Genomic DNA, 6178 nt, shown 5'->3' on the forward strand with positions numbered 1-6178 from the left:
TAACTTAGTATTACTCCTGGAAAGAGAATCCTTGAAATAAAACCTGAATCATTTAAGAGCACTGTTTATTGTACAGTGGTGATCTGATTCTGGCCTCAGTGCCAAGCTTGAGTAAATCACGTTTACTCAAGGGAGTTCGGCAGAGAGCAGAGTGCTACAGAATTGTCCTTTCCTGGACCATGACCTGCCCGGGGGTCTGAATTTGTCCTTATGACAGCAGGAGTTTATGTGGCTGTTGACCTACATGCTCCATATGGTTTGCTTTGAAGATGTTCGTCACGTTCCCCTGGAAGTTAGCTCTATACTGCATAAAAGCTGCGATTTCCCTCTTGCCATGTTGTCCCTGTGTTGCAATCCCAAGCCATTGAGACTGTTCAGAGCTAGGGAGGTGGATACAGTGTTTTTCTGCAGTAAAATCAACCAGCTAATATTGTACATGTCTTCTTGTCATCCTTGACATCTCAGTCTAACAGTTCCTCCAATAAATCTAATTGCAGTTGAAGTAAATGGTTGTGGTAGGTCCCTTCCAAGTGAAATATTCTATTCTACACTAATTGATTCCCTTCCCTTTCTAAACTCATAGACTTAGTTTGTCCAACTTTTAGTCCCTGAGGTAGGGCCTAACAGTGATTGCAGTCAGGGTCTGTTGCCCCTAAACCAGAAAAGTGACTTCACGTTCTCGCAAGGGCTCATTCTTTGTTAGAGCAAAGTTTGCCAGTGTCTAACTGTTCAATCTAAATGTATTTGTAAGCAGTGAACATTTAGGTCAAGACCAGAGCTTTTTGTCTTTGTTGGTTTTTTTTTTTTTTTTTATTTTTTTTTTTTTCTTTTTTTTTTTTCCCCCCTCTGGTGAAGGTTTTGAGAGTTTCTAAGAACAAATCTGGGAAAGACACGTAGTTAGGCAATGTTAATGAGCCTCTGGTACTCTATGTGATTATCTATTCCCATCTGGTCATTTTATAAATTTTTGGAAAGCTGCAGTAGAAATTCCCAGCTCAGACCTCTTCAGAGTTTGTTTGAGAACCTGCTACCATTGCAGGAAGCTCTACTAATCTACATCAAACAAAGAAAGCAAGAGTTATAAGAAGCTGCTTTACAAAGTGACTTGTTTAAGAGCTGGATGCCTGAAGCTAAGACTGTTCAGGCAAGACATCTAGAACGTTTAGAGGAAAACACAATGTTGAATCAAAGGGAGGTGGGTGAACAGGCTGGCCAAGAGCTGGAGGCAGAGGAAAACTGGTAAATCAGGGAGAATGAACACAACTAATGCAGGGGAAGTGCATCTGAGAAGGAGCCAGTGCTCAAATGAAGAGCTAGACCTGACTGGGGAAAGTGACAGGTATTAGAAACTGAGGAAGGGACAAGAGAACCTGACACCAATGTTTGGGTCAAAGTCTGAAGCAGGAGAAGTGGAAAGTGCTGGAGTAAGGAAAGGAAGAAAGGAAAGATGCCTGATCTGTATAATAGATGGTTATTCATAGTTACAACCAAATATCACTGTACTTAGAAAATACAGCATGGTAAAAGGCTAGATGTTTAAAAACAGCAGATCCTAGGCATCTCAGATTAGTGGACACTTTAATCAACTGTCCTTTGGTAAAACATCCCTCCATTCAGAGAACAATTTACAAATACCAATTAACGCATTTCCAAAGTATGCTACCATGTGTGGATGAACAATGTAAGAAAGCCCACAAGAAAATTTGGATTTCTGTTTTCTGAGCCATGGATGTGGCCTTAGGAGAAGAAAAAGCACCAGACAGATCTTTATTAATGGAGCACTGTCACACTGCACAGAATGACGCTGGGCTTCTTGGAAAAGGTAGTAAGTGATCACATCCTTAAGCTCTACTTCTTAAAAAATATGTACAAGAGGATTAAGTGAAATAATGCAGGCCAATAGCTCTCAGGTGTTTGTTAACTCTATCAAGTCTTATTTTGTGATATTCATAGTAAGGAGAATTTTTCCACATAATCATAATTTCTTTTTACTTGTGGTAATCTGACAGAACCCTGCTCAAGGCTCTTTAAAACTAGCATATCAGACAAGGTGTCTGTTTTTGAGATTTCACCCCGCTGCCAAACTTCTTTCATGCTTAATACAGAAAACAAATATTCATATGCAAAGGGAAATCACATAACTCAATAAATTAAATGCATGGATTTGGGTCTGCATTGCATATTAAGATAAGTTTGGACCCGCATGTACCAAGGAGACCTTACAAGCTAAAAAGGAGATGAAGAATGAGGCAAAAAGGAAAACTGAAAAAAACCCAAAACACAAATACAGATTCATGAAAGAAAACAATAGAATTGTTTTGGAAGTTTGAATGTTCAAGACAGACGAGCCCTCAGGCGGGGCTGACTTGCATAACCGACCTTTACTGGATTTGGCAGATATAGAGACCAAGTGTGACAGTGCTAGACGTAGGAGTTGTACTAAGCTGAATCATTCTTCAGCAGTCACTCTGGTATACTGAACTAGGCACAGACAAGTGTTCCTCCAGCCTCCAGTGAGCATATTTCTGTTATTAGCCAGCATTTCTGTCTCAGTCATGGAAATGGATGTTATTGATTTTGGCAAGTGAGGATCCTCTGTGTGTTTTTTGCCGGACCCCTCAAAAGTATGTGTTGGCATTATCAGAAGATCAAAGGAAAACAGGGTTTATCTCGTCAGACAGTCATCTAGTGCAATCTAATCTGAAGAATTTCTTTACTATACCTCAGAACTAACTGACAGTTTTTCATCATCGTGAATATTTTTATTAGGTGATTGAAAACGTTTGAGTGCAGCTTTTTCATTAATCATGCCCATGTGATCTGAATGATATTTGACCTCCTTCATTCTTTTATTAATGTATTTAGCAACGTTTTTTATTTAGCTACTATTTGCAAGGAAATTTAGGACCTCAGTGATGATTTTATTTTATTCATTTTTTTAAATAAAGTGAGTTATGAGCTTGAAAGTGGACTGTAATTTTAAATTATATGGCTTGTAGCTTGTTAGATTAAACCAACAATAAAGATAGGCCAATTAGATACTTTTTCTTTAGTTAGCTAGTCTAAATAGTCTCATGATAATTGCTAAAATTCTTCTTGGAATTACTGTGACACTGCATCTAAGAAAGGAAAAGTTATACCATGCTTTAGTACTTATTATCAAATAAACTTTCTAAATGTTTGCCATCTCCCACACTGATAATAGATTCCTTATGTGGTGTGGTAGAAAAAAATACAGAGCAGAGGTCAGAGGGCATTTCTAAAGGAACAATCTGCCCTTCTCGCTAAATATGTTTTCCCTTCAGCTATGTAATTTTCACATGAATTTGTAATCTAAATCCATTGATTAAGTACTTCAGAAATATCCTTAGTATATCCATATGTTGGTTATCATTATAGCATCATGGGAATCATAACACTGTCAACAACTAACTTGACAAATATCTTGGAAAATTCAGTGTGGCTTCAGTAATATAAGGGCAGTTTATATGGGAATTTGTTTTGCTATCTAGGTTATGAACACTTCAAGCCTAACTATACTACATAGTTTATTGCTCTTACTGTCCTTTTAACAGCAATGGTGTTTTTTTTTTAATTATTATTCTAATGAGTCTTGAAATGTTTCTTTCATTCTTATGCACAAGTTCCAGATACTCTTATATCTACAACAGATGCAATCAAAACTTCCAATAAGCCTCAACAAAACTTCTGTTTGTATATGTCATTGCAAAATGCCACAATAGAAACAATAAATATCCCAATATAATCAACAGGCCTATCTTTCCTACTTCTCCCAGTTTTTCCTCACATTTAACAAAAAATTGGAGCTGTCAAATGCAAATAGCGACATTTTCCTTTTTCCTTTTGGCCCAGTGGAGTTTAAAGCTCAATAGTGATGTTCTGAACTCTGGCCCTAGGGCACCATCCACTACTACATGCAGAAAGCCCAAAGCATTAAGTTCTGGAAGGGAGTCTTTGTGCTAAGCCATTTATAAGGTGGAATAAAAGCAGTTGAACTGATTTTGTCCCTACTAGGGAGATCTGACCGGTTGCTGTTCTTTTGTACCACATAAGTACATGAATGGCATAATGAAACAACCTTTTGAAAGCAGCAATTTAAAGCAGTTTAGAGAAAATATTTTTTCCACAAAACACAGAGCCTGCAGTGTTCTTTGACACAAATGTGTACCATTTAAGCCATGATCTAGAAAATAAAACATTCAACACTGACATCTCTTGGAAATATGCCATTTTAATGATAATGAAGTAAAGCAAAAAATTAAAAATTGAGAATGTTTGGAATTATTCCAAGTCCTTATTTTCATTGTTTATAACACCTGACATTCAGGTTGTTTTCCCTTCTGAGCTCCCACCACCCCCTGCCCCTTTCCTCTAAAATACACCGAAGAAACACTTAGGACTCAATTATCTAAATTTAGAAATGTATTGCCATTTCACACAACCTAAAGTATCAAACCTTGGGTCACCTGCATGGAGGTTGTAAACCTGATACAGTGTTTATAGGAGATCATGGGACTTGCTGATGGAAGCTGGAGACCAGATAAGGTATCCTGGGGCACCTCCAGTGGAGTCCGCTTGAAACGTCTTTATACAGACACCTATAATGAAGCAGCTGAATTGGGTCTGAGGGGCAAGATTCAGGTCAAAATTAGGACCTCTGCATTTAGAAGTCTGTGTGTGGGTGAATGTATGTTAGCCGAGCATGGAAATCTAGCCTCTGCAGTTGATAAGATCTGGGGAGAGGGTTTGCAGAGCAAATACAGAGTGTTACTTTAGTGGGGGCTGAACAGTCCTGCAGACTCCTCTGACTTACTGGCTTGGCCTCATACAGGCACATGCTGTTAGCTGAAATGCCCCAAGGCATGGCCTTCAGCTGCTGCTCCAGAAAGCTACAAGTCTGCCATAGACCTGCCTCGTAGTTACCTCCTCTGTAAACACCTGTTTTCAGGCAGCTGAACCAAGCTTTGGATGTCCTTTGACTCTGATGGGGGTTAGCCACTTAGCTTGCAGGCAGACGCCTTCACAGACACCTAAACTCAGGTATCTTAAACGGGAGCTGAATCCCAGGCCCTGCAGCAAAAGACTGAATTGCACTGATTGCTGGATGGTACAATTTTTATCATGCAGGGGGCAGGATGCCTAGCTAGTCTGAATAATTGTGTTCCCATAATAGAAGCTAGCACTTAGCACTCACACAGGGGTTGGTAGCTACTATTGCTCCCAGTCTGCAGAAGAAAGAAGAGTAGGTCCTTGCTCTACTTCACACAAAGTACCTATGACAAAGTTTCAGGATTAAACACAGTTCTTTCTTCTTTCTCATCCCTATCTTGTGCACAAAAAAAGCAATCTCCTTTCAGTAAAGTTGAATTGAAAATAGATCTAAAGCAAATAATCAAAATTATTTCAAAATACATAAACCATGAGACTCAACTAGCTTTAACCTTCTTCATAGATTCAAACAGCTGAGGAAAAAGGACCTGCTGAAGAAGAGCTTATGTCTGGAGAAGCCTCCCCAAACAAGTTAGTTTAGAGTCTTCAAATAAGGTACATCAAAATCAGTCAACTTTTTTAATGTTTACCCATCAAAGCTATCATAAATGTAAATTACATTTTAAAAATGCTGGTGGTTTCCTTTAATCCCAGATTCTTACAACAACCATGTCTGCCTCAGTAACACTTAAACATACATATATGTAAGAGTTACATTTAAAACAAATATGGAAGAGATGGGGCTGGATGAGGACTCTTGGATCACAGAGTTCCATTACTAGGTATCCATGACATCAAACAATCATTTTTCCACAACTTCTACCCATTATTCTTTTGCAGCCATTTGCTTATTTCTTCATGGATGTGTTATTATTTTCTATCGCTATAAAATGTTCTAGGAGTGCAAATTTGGTACAAGCCATTCTCTGTCATAATGGTGATAATGGGACAAATGTGGATGAGTTCTGGCTGGTAACAGAGAGACTTCAGCATAGGAGAGGTTAGGATTCCTTGGATGGTATTTAATATGGATCTTGAAGCAAGGAATATTGTTGCTTTTAAGATATGGGGCAACTACAATGAGAGCTGGACCTGGGTGAAGGAATTGGCATTACCACCAGTCACCTCTCACCAGGACCTCACTTAAAGGATTGGGGGTAGAAACTTG

The 6178-nt window shown here is 38.7% G+C and overlaps 1 long non-coding RNA gene across 1 annotated transcript in view; it reads left to right on the top strand.

Annotated features, from left to right (window-relative positions):
* The first annotated feature begins 5464 nt into the window (after window positions 1–5464).
* The window catches only part of LOC121083878, a 29955-nt gene continuing 29241 nt past the window's right edge, over window positions 5465–6178 (top strand). Inside the window, exon 1 of the long non-coding RNA XR_005826514.1 lies at window positions 5465–5565. This is a non-coding gene — a long non-coding RNA (uncharacterized LOC121083878). The remainder of the gene's footprint in view (window positions 5566–6178) is intronic.

The sequence above is a fragment of the Falco naumanni genome, chromosome 2 (genome assembly GCF_017639655.2).
Source record: "Falco naumanni isolate bFalNau1 chromosome 2, bFalNau1.pat, whole genome shotgun sequence".
Classification (NCBI taxonomy): Eukaryota; Metazoa; Chordata; class Aves; order Falconiformes; family Falconidae; genus Falco; species Falco naumanni.